Here is a 15,525-nt window from a genome sequence, read left to right as displayed (position 1 = left end):
CATTTCTTTGGGATTGGGATAGAGGATCCTGGAAGAGACCTATATTGCAGAAGATAATGAACTGAGAAGACAAAACTACATTTAAAATGTCTAGAACTAGGAAATTAAAAAATGTCAAGTCTAATTTTCAAAGCCAAGTACTCTTTCAGAATCATTTTTGGTATACTTGTTGTATTTGGAAAAATTAATAAAAATATCGAAATCAGTGGTTCTCAAACTTTTATACTGGTGACCCCTTTCACATAGCAAACCTCTGAGTGTGACCCCACCTTATAAATTAAAAACACGTTTTTATATATTTAACACCATTATCAATGCTGGAGGCAAAGTGGTGTTTGGGGTGGAGGCTGACAGCTCACAACCCCTCACGTAATAACCTTGTGACCCCTTGCGGGGTCCCAACCTCAGTTTGAGAACCCCTGATATAAATACAAAAATGTAATTTGTGGATTGATTCCAACATTTGGTTTTTAGGCCTTACCAATCATTCAGTTCTGCTCTATCCTATGCATCCCTTTGTCTTCCTTTTACTGATGGTCAAGGGACAACAATTAGTATTGTTTACTCTTATCTCTGAGATGAAAGGAAGACAAGTAAGATCATGACTTGGAGGTGGGAAAAATGGAGAGGAAAGCAATCATAGCAACAGCTGCTGGACAATCCACTTGTAAAGCATGAGGGAAGGAAGAAAAAATGTTTACAGCTTTGGAAGAATTGAAACAAAATCAAGCAGATCTCATAAAAGTGTCTTTATTGACAAAGAGAGGAAATATGATGCAAGCCAATTCTTCTTTTCCCTTCTCCTGCTCACTGAACCTGACAAGTGTCTTATGCCTAATAATTATGTGTCTTCAGTTACAAAAAAGTACTTCTCTGAGGCAAGATTCCCTGAGCCAATTAGACAGATTACTTTCAGAACACATACGATGCAGCATTTCTCATTTGTTGACCTTTGGCCAACTCTACTAATGGGCTTGTCTCTAGATCATCAGTGTATTAGCTCAATTACAACAACTGTAGATAAAAAAAATGCTAGGAACTTAATTCAAATGTATAGTTAAGGCAGAATATGTGGGTTGATGCTCCAGCTCCTTCTTGTGTCACTGAGCATAAATACTACAGTCAAAGAAGATAAAGCATAATGAGGTAAAGTGGGAGAGTCAGCTCAGACTTCCAGCTCTAAATATTCTTATTGGTGACTACTTAAATGTGCTTGTTTGTTGGACACTGAGTGTCCCTTTTAATGGTGCAATGTTTAGTTTTGATGTAGCAAAAGAAGCACAGATATAAAATGTAGGTGTAACAGAAGGTCTGGCCTTTTAAGGGCCAGGGAGAGAAGGAAGCAGCCCACCCTGTTATGGAGGGAAGCCCAGAAGGTAGGTGCTGGGAATTAGCTGACCCAACTGAATAGTACCTCATGACTGGGTCTGATTCCAGGCTGGAGGATATAAATGAGCACCCCAGCTCTCTGAGGGGGTAGAGGATCAGGAGAGAGCTGAGAGTACATTTGCCTATGGCTGCAGCAGAAGGCTGCAAGAGGGAAGAAGGCTGGTCCTGTGGCCCACCTCTCCTCCCCAGGATGGGGAGGTCCAGACCCTCTTTTTACAGAGCCCAGGGGGGCCCACATTCTCAACCAAGAACAGGGCTTTTGCTTCTGGTTTTGTTCTGCATTTCCTTTTGTTCTGAGGAAAGGGGCTACAGAAAGAAGTAGGGGTGCCTGATTGTCCCAATTTACACGAGTTGGAGCATATGGACATAGTGTGGCACTACCTAGTGGTAGCTGTGGATCCTGAAGCTCTAATAAAATGGAGGGGACAGCAACAGCTCCCTAATAGCTGCAGCAGGTCCTGGTACAGCAGCAGTTACGGCAGCAAGAAACACATCAGGAACAGGAAAACTAGCAGCATTTCATGCTTTGCCTGCTGATTACAGATTGGTGTGGGGGACGGGGAGGAGTCCTTGCTAAGCTGGGGACACAAGATGACCAGGAGGCCTTCTTAGAAACTGTAGTGGGGGTGGCTGAGGCCCATTAGTGGCCCTAGAAAGTGTAGGTCACTAAATACTGTGCTATCTACTATGCTTTGGGTAGAAGTGTGAAAAAGACGATGGGATGCTTATTGGATCGCCTAAGGCTCAGCGAGGAAAGGCATCAGTGGTGATTCAGATGGAAACCATTTCCCCCAGACTACTAGCCTGCAGCAGTAGGCAGCAGCTGAGACACTTTTGCTTTCATTGGTTGAAACCAGAGACATGTTCTTCAGTGGAAACAGTTAGGCTGATTAATATGGAGCAATTCTGCTAGATCCTGCCAGTAGGACCCAGAAGTGGGTCTGTTGCCCCTGACCAACTTGCCTGGAGGAGACAGTATACCTTGTGGAGAACTTTCTTGAAGCAGAATTAGATTGTGAGTCAATGGAGACTTAGGAACCCAAGTGTAGGGGCACAGAGGTACCCCAGGAGAAAACACAAGACACCAAGGAGCTGGTTGGAGATGTTTTTGGTGATGTTTTTACTACCAAACCCATCAGAACCAGTTTGATCAACCACCACATGCCTCTCAAAGGGCCCTGTTCTTGAGGGAAGCCTGCAGGCAGGTGCTAGGAATCAGCTCTCCCAGGTGATGAAACAGTACTTAATGACTGGGTCCGATTCCTAGTTGAAAGATATAAACGAGGGCCCGAGCTCCATGGGTTGTGCGGAGACCACATTCTCCTGTGGCTGTAGCAGATGGCTGCTTGCAAAAGAGCAAGCAGATACCCCTTGCCAGAGGGCCCCACAATCTCAGCCAGGAACAAGGCTATTGCATTTGATATTCTTCTACATTTCCCTATCTGTGTTAGAGACTAAACAGAGCCCTGTGTTGAAGGGATGTAAATGAAACAGGTGTGGCTGAGTGATTGTCCCAGGTTGGTGATCAGATCCACTAGCTGCAGTAGGTATATTTCTTTTAATGTATAGTGCAAGGATGAATGAGATATGGCTTGTTTGGTTACTTGGGTGGTTTTATTTTATTTTTAATTGTATGGTATGTTTTGCTCTTTAGAATAAAGTTTTTAAGATCCCTTGGACTAGCATAGAATTTTTGACTTGATCTATAGCCTTTTGTTCTCTGCTTTGGTAACTGAGAGGCAAATGCAGCAGCCATTATTTGCTTATCTGTTGCTGCTCACACATTGCTTCGGATTGCAAAGTCTGTTTTCACAGACAGGGAATCTCTAGTGGGGACACTAAGTTATCCCCCTCTCAGATGGAGTTATGGGATCTGTAATGTTCCATGCAGGCAGGGACCAGGTGACAGGATAAGATAACACATCAGACCTGCCCTCCCCAATACTGTGCTGCAAGCTTAGCCTGGGGTTTGGCTAAAGCATAGTTTCCAAAGCACCAAAAAACAAACCATGGTGATCCTCCAGAGATGCAGAACCAATGTGTCATATGTCTCTCTCTCTTTTCACTGCTTGTGTAACTGGGGAAAGGGAGACAGGGCTGGGATACCCCAGATCCAGCCCAATACTTAGTGGTGGTTTCGGTCCTCTGTAATCATTGTAGCCCAGAGTAAGTTAAAACAGTCCTCAGGCTTCTCTAAACCAGAGCAGGGAGACCTGTCTGCACAGAGGACAGCAGGATCAGGGTTTTATGCCACCTCGCATCCCCTCAACCTGACTTTTATAAAGGGACCACTCAATTCAACAAGAACAATCCCTGTACAGATGGTACAGCAGGCTGGCAACTTGCTACTTTATTCAACTGCACCACAAGAGACGGTGGGATTCAGAAGGCAGGGGAGAAATCCCACTTACCAGAGAAGAAGTAAGGGAGAGTTGGGGTATGACTCCATCACATAATACTTTGGGTAAACCAGTTAACTCCAATTGTGAGCACTGACCTGTTAGCCACACCCCAGGACCCACTAGAGACTAATCTGCTGCTCTAGATTATTTAAATCTAGAGATCATTAAAAAAATATCCACAACATTTAACAGAAATTAATTTTTCAAGCATGTTTTTTTTTTTAAATTGGTTGGAAAAAGTGGGGGAAATGATTTTTCAACAAATAAATAAATGTTGAGAATGTCTCTCTTCATTTTTGTGGATTTTCTGACCAGCTCTCTAAAACTATGGATGCACATTCATTTGGGGGCAGTGGATTAAAGTCAGGCAAAGAACGACCCACTTCTTTTCCCTCAGCCTTTATTTTCTAGCAACAATCTGTGATATCAGATTCCTCAGACCTGCTTAGACTAGCACAGGGCAGAACAGAGGCTGATTTTAAACCCTTACTCCCATTGATATTCACTCAGACTATTTGAATGAATAAGTATTAAGCCTTGGATTGGCCACACTTTTTGTGTAGCCATTTACCCCATGGATAAATGAGTGCAACTTGGGTGTAAGCTGCTATAAAATCAGAATAGACATATTTTACTCACCCTTTCGCATTCATGTAAATGATTACAGAAGATGGAGAGCAGTGATGAATTGAAGCCATTGTGAGTAAGGGCTGCTGAACCAGCCCATAACATAATCCTTGTTTTCCTTGTAGCAGGGGAGTTAGAAGTGGCGTTTGAAACTAATCAATCAGTAGCTCAGGGAACCCTTAATTCCCAGCACTATGACTGAAAACAAACTCTCCATCAGTCTCCCCTGCTCCTGTGCAGAACGCAGGAACAGATCCTCAGTAGTGTAAATCGGGGTAACTCTATTGAGGTCATCTTTGTCTGAATATTATGTAATTATTTACACCAAACATAAAACCAATGGCACTATGCTGATTTACGCCAGGCGAGGATTTGGTCCACAATTGCAGATAAAGCATCATTTCGTAAAGTGAGTTTTGCTAATGTCCATTTTTTTTGCCTTTAAGACATGCTTGCACTTTCCCTATTATTCAACCAGTTTCATGATTTAGACACATGCACTGACAAATCTTTCATTTCTCCCCCAAATTATTCATGATAAATGTATAGCTGTTAGCCAGGGCCGGCTCCAGCATTTCTGCCGCCCCAAGCAAAAAAAAAAAAAAAAAAAAGCTGCGATCGCAATCGTGATCGGCAGCGGCAATTGGGAAAAAAAAAAAAAAAGCCGCGATCGGTGGCGGCAGTTCAGCGGCAGGTCCTTCGCTCCTAGAGGGAGTGAGGGACCTGCCGCCCCCGAATTACCTCAGGTGCCGCCCCTCTCGCTGGGCCGCCCCAAACACCTGCTTGTTAAGCCGGTGCCTGGAGCCAGCCCTGCTCTTAGCACCAGGCTTGGGAATGCTCTTGAGAACATGTGATTCACATGAGCTAATACAATGATCAATCAGGTGACATGAAATGAGATCTCATTTCTTCGCCAATCAGAGCCCTTTTAGTGCTGACAGGAAATTCATATATTTCTTTTTTAAAAAGAGTTCTGTCCCATTCCATCACCAGCCCATCTGTCCCCAGTAGCACTGAGTCCAAACTTCTAGCAGAAGTAGCTATGGAAACTTTATGGACACTGAAAGAATTTACTTATCACTGAGAGGTTCCTGTGGAGATACTGTTAAAGGAGACCTGTGATGAAAACATTGTAAAAATGAAACCTCGATTAAAGACAAAGTGAAGGGAAATTGGAGGATTTGAATTCACTTTCCCTCTTGCTGCCTTCAGTACAGCAGCCTAATTGTCCTCATTAATCAGTGTCTTGCAACTTGCATAATTATTGATTTCTGTGCAAAGTGTGTGTAAGGAAGTGAGTGGATAATTCTGACTTGGTAGCATGTTAGAACCATCTTGCACAGGTGTAAATGACTACACAATGGGAAAGGTAGTGGAGACTTAGGCCCAGTGATTCTTACACCAAAATAGTAAGAAAGCCAAGGACAGGTCTCAACCTAAAGTTCTTGCATGGCAGTGTAAAAGACTGCTCCCACATGCCAGGCTGGCCTGTGATGGGGTTTATATTTCATTTCAGGATAGTAGGCCAGCCTCATTTCTCAATAGATTTTAAAAAGTAAAAACAGATTTTTCTCCCCTCGAGGACTCAGTTTCTGAGAGTGAGACAGGAATCACCTCCTCTGAAGGCTCCAACCTGAGTTTTCATTCTCTCCAGTTCACTACTCAGCTGTAGAGTCTTGAAGAAGGAGAGGGTCAAGGGTACCTTTCATTTCTTTTGTTAAACTGCAGATTTAATGAACAGAGTAGCAATTACATTTCTGTCTTTGATTAAAGGAATGTTTCAGGGCCATTCCTTTTAGTTTCTGGAGAGATCTCCTGATAGCATCAATGACAAGGAGAGATCCCATTTACTGATCAGTGCAACCAGACTACATTTCTGACCCATTCCTTTATACCCAGTTTTAAATAATCTTCCTAACAAGAAGCGCTTATGGAGATGAAATATAAAATAGACAGTTAATTATGTATATGAAGAAACTGTTTGAATTAAATGAGGATTGTTCCCTGTGAGCAGGGACAACTTTAAAAAGTTGAAATATAAAATATTTTAATAATTTTTTAAATTGAAATGAATTAGATAGAAATTCAGCTGAAAGTTACCTGGAGAACTCCACAGGAAGTTCATGCTGAATACGGCAGATTCCTATGAACCAGGTGGAGGGATAGCTCAGTGGTTTGAGCATTAGCCAGCTAAACCCAGGATTGTGAGTTCAATCCTTGAGGGGGCCACTTAAGGATCTGGGTCAAAATCAGTACTTGGTCCTGCTAGTGAAGGCAGGGAGCTGGACTCAATGACCTTTCAAGGTCCCTTCCAGTTCTAGGAGATGGGATATCTCCTATTATTAACATTTCCATGATGTGAAAAATGTGTACAGGTAAAATGTAAAAGCTAAATACAGTAATGAACTTTTTAAATTATTTGATCTGAGAACCATTACTTTGAGGCCAGCACAAAACTTGCTTGACCTTTTTACGTCCCAGCTTTCATTAAATGTAAGATGTACTGAGTAAATAGCTAGGAGAAGTAATCACTTTCTGGTATAAATTACATTTTCCTGAGGACACTTAGTAGATATAAAAGGTTAAATAAAATGTATAGACAAATAAGATAAGACAACCTACACAAATATACAACAGCCAGAGGACTTTTTTCCATACATACCTTAGCATCTCAGCTGGGACTGATTTTCAATGAAGCCTTACTCCAGACTTGTGCTTTTCCAGTGCTCACTTGCACATCCAATGCATAGAGTCTAACATCTGCGAGATAGATGACTGAATTTGCCTGTGTAAAACAAATAGCTGGAATTTTCAAAGCTGCTGGTGTCATGTAGCTATGAACCACCAACTTATACAGATGTGTCCATTACAAATAAGGCTCCAGTCCTGCAAGCACTCGTGAAGTGGACTTTTTGCATGTGCAAAGAGCCCCCACATGCATGGATTTGATTGCAGGACTAGGCCAAAGTGGTACAGCCGTTAGAGCAGACAGGTTTCCTCCCCCTGTGTGTCAGTTAGGCTGCAATGCAAGCTAGTTTAATAGTACCCTTCTTAGCCCACTTCCTGGGGCTTTCTCACAAACACAGCATCTGCCTTTAAACAGTAATGTTTTAATGTAAATAATCCATTTAAAATTACACTCCCTGGGCCAGATTCTAGATTGATATACATCCCTGAAAGCAATGGAGTTACATCAGTTTACTTCAACTAAAAGTCAGGCCCTCCTCCAAACAGTCTGTTGTGATGAAAGCCCTTCCTCCCTCCCCCTGATGAGCACAGGCAGCTGAGCACTGCTCCTCAGACATAAGTAAGGAAATAGACCAAGTGATTGAACCAACGCGGTGCGCTTCTGCCTTTGCTTGCGCATCATACTCTTCCTCCCCGTCTTACCCCATCATGCTCACTTCCCTTTCTGAATTAAAGATTGTCAGTATAGGGCATCTCCCTGCCTGTTTTTAACCTAGCTTAGCACAACAGGTCCCAATGCCGAGCCAGACCTTGGGAATGCTACAACAATAAAGAAAGGCCCTAAGCAGCTCCAATCAGCAGCTAAACATTCATTAACTACAGCTGAGCTATAAAATAGCCAAGGTCGGGTACGCACCTTATTAGCTATTCTGGCCCCTATTCTCCCCAGCTGATAGGGTGACCAGATGTCCTGATTTTATAGGAACAGTCCCGATATTTGGAGCTTTTTCTTATATAGGCTCCTATTACCCCCCACCCCGTCCTGATTTTTCACACTTGATGTCTGGTCACCCTACCAGCTGGTAGCTTTCTTAATAAATATATCGATCTAGAGCACATATGGGGGAACTCTCCCTGATTCTACATTGCCCTACACCTGGTCTAGGCAGTGCAAAGGCGGTACCATTCTTCTCTGGTAATTGTACACTCACTTTCCATTACTGCTTTGCATAGGTATAAAAGGCTACACAAGATGCAGGGCAACAGATAATGAGGAAACTTGAGCCCACTACCTGAGCTACAGGCCTACTTATGTCCCTAGTGAAAGTGTCAATAGAAACAAGGGCCTGTAGCAGTATATACAATTATATAGCCATGGGTTTATTTGACTTTATCTTACAATAACAGTTTACCTTTGCAATTGCAGTTGTGTTTGGGGAGATAGGTCAAAGCAGTAGAAAACACCCTCATCAAAATGAAGACTGGGTGAGAGTAAACACCTGGAGCTAATATCCTGAAAACATTGCTTGTTTAATGATTGCACACTTACTCTCATCACAGCTGTAGGAGGACTCAAATCAATAATATAAGTTAAGACTGGCTAGCTGAAGTCACATATTGGTTGATCATCTCTGTATCAGACAAAGTATAAGTGGCTAACTCAGAAAAGACAAAAATCTCACAATCACTCTCTGGTTGGAATCTCCTTTCTTCTATAACTATGTAAAAAGAAGAACAGGAGTACTTGTGGCACCTTAGCGACTAACAAATTTATTAGAGCATAAGCTTTCGTGGACTACAGCCCACTTCTTCGGCCGTCTGGCTCCAGACACAGATCCAGGGTCTGAATCTCCTGTCCCAAAGCTGCAAGTTTACCTGAAACAGCTCACAGTAGTGTGCTTGTCTTTAGCACTCAGATGCCCAACTCCCAATGGGGTCTAAACCCAGATAAATCCGTTTTACCCTGCATAAAGCTTATGCAGAGCAAACTCATAAATTGTTCGCCCTCTATAACACTGATAGAGAGATATGCACAGTTGTTTGCTCCCCCAGGTATTAATACATACTCTGAGTAAATTACTAAATAAAAAGTGATTTTATTAAATACAGACAGTAGGATTTAAGTGGTTCAAAGTAGTAACAGACAGAACAAAGCAAGTCACCAAGCAAAATAAAATAAAATGCGCAAATCTATGCCTAATCAAACTGAATACAGATAATCTCACCCTCAGAGATGCTTCAGTAAGTTTTTTTTCTCAGACTGGATACCTTCCAGGCCTGGGCACAATTCTTTCCCCTGGTACAGCTCTTGTTGCAGCTCAGGTGGTAGCTAGGGGATGCATCCGAAGAAGTGGGCTGTAGTCCACGAAAGCTTATGCCCTAATAAATTTGTTAGTCTCTAAGGTGCCACAAATACTCCTGTTCTTCTTTTTGCGGATACAGACTGACACGGCTGCTACTCTGAAACCTATAACTATGTAGTTTTATTTACATAATTCAAAACAATACTCTGAAGCATAGGCCCTCCAACATCAAACCCCATTTTGAGATGCTGAGGTATGCTAATATATCTCTCACCAATTATGATTTACATACTATTTCCATAGTATAAAATTCCTAGCACGTAATCTATTAGCACTGTTGCAAGTGTGCATATGTATGATCACTGACTGCTTAGAAGCTCTCATTAGAAATCGGCAACTATATTGAACAAACATTTGCCTTTAACTCAGAGTGTGACTAAGAGTTTCTGTTAACTATTGGCTTAACCCCACAGCCCCAGGGTATTAGGGGGGTGAGTTGCTGCTCTGCCATATTCTATTTAGGAAAGCTAGCACCTCATGTTGAGAACTTATTGCATGCATGTCTGTGACACTGTTCCGGTGTTACAAGGGCAATCAGGAAAATAGCAGGTGTTTTGAGAACAGAATAATATTAATGATCACTGATTCAGTGCTTTGGCTTCATTACAAAGGACTTTGGCCATTATTTGCCCAATATTTATATTGGGAGAGAGAAATCAACTAGAGTAAGCTTGATGAAATTCACCCAACAAGTCAGGCATAGAGCTAGGAATTGAACTCCAGTCTCCCTGCTTCAATACTGTTTTCTTAGTCTCTATACTACACTGCCTGTCTGGAAGATAAGCTTTCAAGATATGTAACCCTTTCTAAGAATGCTTCTACTGCAACCAGATGTCTGGTGTGCTGCTTTGGAGAAAGGTCTGTAGGATACAGGGACCATGGTGCTTATTGTATTGCTTTTGTTTACACTATGATACTTGTATTGCTATGCTTGTGCATTAAAGATGTCTAGAGGGTAACACATGTAGAAATATAGGTATATTTTTCCAAACTATTGTCACAGATAGTTCTCTCCCAAGGAGCGAGAGCTTGCAGCTGAAGTATTTGCTTTCAGATCTGTTTGAACTGCTTGTAGTAAGGGTTCTAGAACACAGGCTCCTTAGCAGTAGACGGGGACCAATACAATCCTATTAGGTGGAGTGTTCTTAAGTTAGAGGGGCGTTTCTTTTGATTTTTCTTGCGAATCATATTCCCACAGTCTGCAACCCTTGCATTTGCCCTCAGATGCTTATCAGTGTGGATGACTGAGCCATAAGGAATTGTGTTCATAATAAAAGAAATCCTAAATTATTGTGCAAACAACTCAAGGGGAACTCTATACTGGAGCACCTGTGCCATCTTCCCTGTCCCTTGAATACACCTCCATAAATTGCAGATCACCACAGTTGTAAAGTAAAGTGTCTTGACTTTACTCTAGCCTGTAGCATCTAGAATGGTGAGGAGCTAAAATAAGTGTACTTGGAAGTTGCTTAACTTGCAACTTCCTCCAGAGTGAGGAAGAATTTGCCCAGTACTCTGCATAATAGCATTCCTTTATAACCTCCACTGAACCGAGTGCTATGGGCAGTGGGGGAGAGTGGGTGTGATGGGAAAAGAGACAGGACATGGCCATGGATTATTGTAAATACTTAAATACATCCAGAAGATGAAAATAAAACGTGGAGCAAACAGGATTTTTCAGTTCTTCCTACTGCCAATCGGGAATAGCAACTCAATCACTCAAGTGTGCTTCAGAGGGCTTGTCTACACTGGCACTTTGCAGCGCTGCAACTTTCTCGCTCTGGGGTGTGAAAAAACACATCTCTGAGCGCTGCCAGGTTCAGCGCTGTAAAGTGCCAGTGTAGACAGTGCATCAGCACTGGGAGCCGCACCCTGGTAGCTATTCTCCTCATGGTAGCTATTCCCCTCTCTCCCAACACTGGTGCCCTATCCTCAGAGGTTAAGGAGAACAATTTTTTGCCTTCCACCTTGTAACAACCTTTTATGTACTTGAAAACTTTTATCGTGTCCCCTCTCCGTCTTCTCCTCTCCAGACTAAACAAACCCAATTTTTTCAATCTTTCTTCATAGGTCATGTTTTCTAGAACTTTAATAAGTTTTGTTGCTGTTCTGTGGACTTTCTCCAGTTTGTCCAGATCTTTCCTGAAATATGGTGCCCAGAACTGAACACAATATTCCAGTTGAGGCCTTATGAGCGTGGAGTAGAGCAGAATTACTTCTGGTGTCTTGCTTGCAACATTCCTGCTAATTCATCCCAAATGATATTTTCTTTTTCTGCAACAGGGTTACACTATTGACTCCTATTTAGCTTGTGTTCCACTATGATTCCCAGATCCCTTTCTGCAGTACTCCTTCCTAGACAGTCATTTCCCATTGTGTACGTGTGCAACTGATTGTTCATTCCTCAGTGGAGTCCTTTGCATTTGTTCTCATTGAATTTCATTATGTTTACTTGAGACAATTTCTCCAGTTCCTCCAGATCATTTTGAATTTTAATCCTATCTCCAAAGCACTTGCAACCCCTCCCCACTTGGTATTATCCACAAACTTTTATAAGTGTACTCTCTATGCCAGTGGTGGGCAACCTGCGGCCCGTGGGCTGCATGCGGCCCATCAGAGTAGGCTGATTGCGGGCAGCAAGACATTTTGCTGACGTTGACCATCTGCAGGCATGCCCCCCTGCAGCTCCCAGTGGCCACAGTTCGCTGTTCCCGGCCAATGGGAGCTGCGGGAAGCGGCAGCCAGCACGTCCCTGCGGCCTGCTGTTTCCTGGGAGCTGCCTGCAGACAGTCAACGTCGGCATAATGTCTCGGGGCCCACAATCAAATTACCCTAATGGGTCACATGCGGCCTGCGGGCCGCAGGTTGCCCACTACTGCTCTATGCCATTATCTAAATCATTGAGGAAGATATTGAACAGAACTTCATGCAGGACTGATCTCTGCGGAACCCCACTCAATATGCCCCTCCAGTTTGATTGTGAATCACTGATAATTACTCTCTGGGAATGGGTTTCCAACCAGTTATGTACCCACCTTATTGTAGTTCCATCTAGGTTGTACTTCCCTAGTTTAATTACGAGAAGGTCATGCAGGACAGTATCAAAAGGCTTACTAAAGTCAAGATATACCACCTCTACCACTTCCCACCTATCCACAAGGCTTGCTACACTCTCAACAAAAGCTATTAGGTTAGTTTGATATGATTTGTTCTTGACATATCCATGTTGACTATTACTTATCACCTTACAGTCTTCTAGGTGTTTGCAAACTGATTGCTTGATTATTTGCTCCATTATCTTTAGTTATTAATGGGTATGCGGTGGGGGTGTCACAGTTGGTTGGGAGCAGAGCAGGAGCTGCTCTCCTGCTGTTGGAACAGTCCCTAGGCGATTGTTCTAGCCAGTGTAACTTAGCGCAACTCTGTGACTGCTCTACTTGCCCCAGCGTAAAACTACATCTATACCTGGAGCTGAGGGTATGATTCTCAGCTTTGGCAGAGATACTCATGCTTGCTCTCATCGAGCTAACTCACTAAAAATAGTAGTGTAGACAAAGGCAGAAGTGAGTGGCAGCACAGACTAGCCACTCTGAGTACATATGTGCTGAGGTGAGTATGTGCTTAGGCAGCTAGCTCATGCTGTTGCCTATGCTATTGTGGCTACATCATTAGTTTTAGCACTTTAGTTTGATGAGATCTAGCATAAGTATATCTACATAAGCTGGAAATCACACCCTGATCTTCAAGTGTACACATAGCCTAACTGATTTGTTAAGAGTGCCCTTCGCCTCCCCTGTTCGTCAGCTGCACCAAGAGTGATCTTGACACTGCTGAGGACTGTGCCAAATGTGCAAATAAGAATATAAGCATGACCATACTGGGTCAGAACAAAGGTCCATCTAGCCCAGTATTCTGTCTTCCAACAGTGGCCAATGCCAGGTGCTTCAGAAGGAATGAACAGAACAGCTAATCATCAAGTAATCCATCTCCTGTTGCCCATTCCCAGCTTCTGGCAAACAGAGGCTAGGGACACCATCCCTGTCCATCCATTGATGAACCTATCCTCCATGAATTTATCTAGTTCTTTTTTGAACCCTGTTATAGTCTTGGCCTTCACAACATCCTCTGGCAAAGAGTTCCACGGGTTGACTGTGCATCATGTGAGGAAATACTTCCTTTGGTTTATTTTAAACCTGCTGCCTATTAATTTTATTTGGTGACCCCTAGTTCTTGTGTTATGAGAAGGAGTAAATAGCATTTCCTTATTTACTTTCTCCACACCAGTAATGCTTTTATAGACTTCTATCATATCCCCCCTTAGTAGTCTCTTTTCCAAGCTGAAAAGTCCCAGTTTTATTAATCTCTCTCTTGTATTAAAGACAAGATTGGGCCCCCATTTTTTAATGAATTTTTACTTGTCAATTTTAAGATAAAAGATTGCCTAAGTCAAAAGTGGTACTTTTAATTTATGGGGAAAATATTGTTACAGTAGTGATCTACATTGGGCAATAATGTCATGGCCTATACCTTGACATTACTTCCTATTCTTAGTTACTTTTTTTTTTAACCAATGAGTCAACAGTGTCTCTGTCTTAGTGCTCTCTTTGGATCTCAGGGTTAGAGTACAAATTTGTTGCCCTATCAGGAATAATTCAAACAGGGCTCAGCCAGTATCTCTAATCTAACAAATCCAAGATACATCTTAAAAAGAAACAACAGATTGTGAGTTTTATGAATATCTAGTATGAAACCTTGGATTTGTTTGTTTGCTATCAACACGAGCTGTTTCAAAGTTAAAAAAAAGAAGAGCAGATCATTAATGTCAATCTGCCTGTGTGGTTTTTTTATTTATTTTTTTCTATCAAGATAAAATGTTGTGTGCTATCTTTTCAAATCAATGAATTGCAAATTGAAGAAAGCAGGGATAAAAACAAACTACAAATTGATGCAAAATCATTTGCAGGCATTTCCTAGCAAAATATTTTAAAATGATTTAACTATGTGTGTGATTTTAAATGAAAATTACTTAATTCTGTTTTGTAGTTTGTTTGTTTGTTTGTTTGTTTGGTGTGTGTGTGGTTTGTTTTCAGTATTGGGGCCTTTTTCCAAATTCTTGGTCCACACTTAGACTGTAAAATCTTTAGGACAGAGATTGCCTCTTATTCTGTATTTATACAGCACAGAGCATAACAGGGCTCTGATTTGATTACGGGCTCTGGGCACTACTTAAATACTACTAAGATATCAATTATGCCATACTGGAATTGTGAACAAAATGTGTTCTGCTTGTTGTTGTTTTTAATCAGTATTGCTCAGGTATTAGTCAATGGGAGCTTTTAGCCTGATTTTCAAAAGTGTTGATCATCTGTCTATTTTGGTAGCTTAACTATGGATTTAGGAGTCTAATTTAGGGGACCATTTTTGAAAAACGTTGCATTAGTATTGTCCATGAACTATATAAGTTAGGGAATATTGAATCACATTAGATAAAATATGCTTTCTTCATAACCACAAACTTTTGTCCAAAACTTGCACTAAACCTAAATGGAACCCTTTGCAGGTCTGAAGAAATTTGGTTAATTCACATTTTCCTCATTATTTTAAATGTTCACATGCCTCTTTTTTTCAGAGTTCCAGGAGGAACTCAATGCACTGAGATTTGATCTGAAGCCCATTGAACTAAATGTGAGTCTTTCTATATGATTCAGGCTTTGGATGAGGACCTTAGACTAAGATATCAAAGGTATTTAGCTGCCTAACTCCAGTGGGATAAATATTTTGCACAGGCTGCCTTTGGAGATTTTATAGCTTGATCAAAAATAGCAAGTAAGGAAAATCTCATGAGAAAATCTCCCATCCCAGTTTCACAGACACCAGAGGTCTGAATAATTTGCATACGTTTCTAACTCATTACAGAAATAAACCTCCAAACCTTTTTAGTTTACCCAGCACTATTAAAATACTGCATATTCACACCATTTCTGGTGTGAGATCTCTTTATAACTAATTTCTGAGCAGATTAGAGAAGTTTAAAGTGTATCACACTAATAAATCTT

Source organism: Trachemys scripta, chromosome 1 (assembly GCF_013100865.1).
Source record: "Trachemys scripta elegans isolate TJP31775 chromosome 1, CAS_Tse_1.0, whole genome shotgun sequence".
NCBI lineage: Eukaryota > Metazoa > Chordata > Testudines > Emydidae > Trachemys > Trachemys scripta.
Note: the sequence above shows the minus strand (reverse complement) of the source record.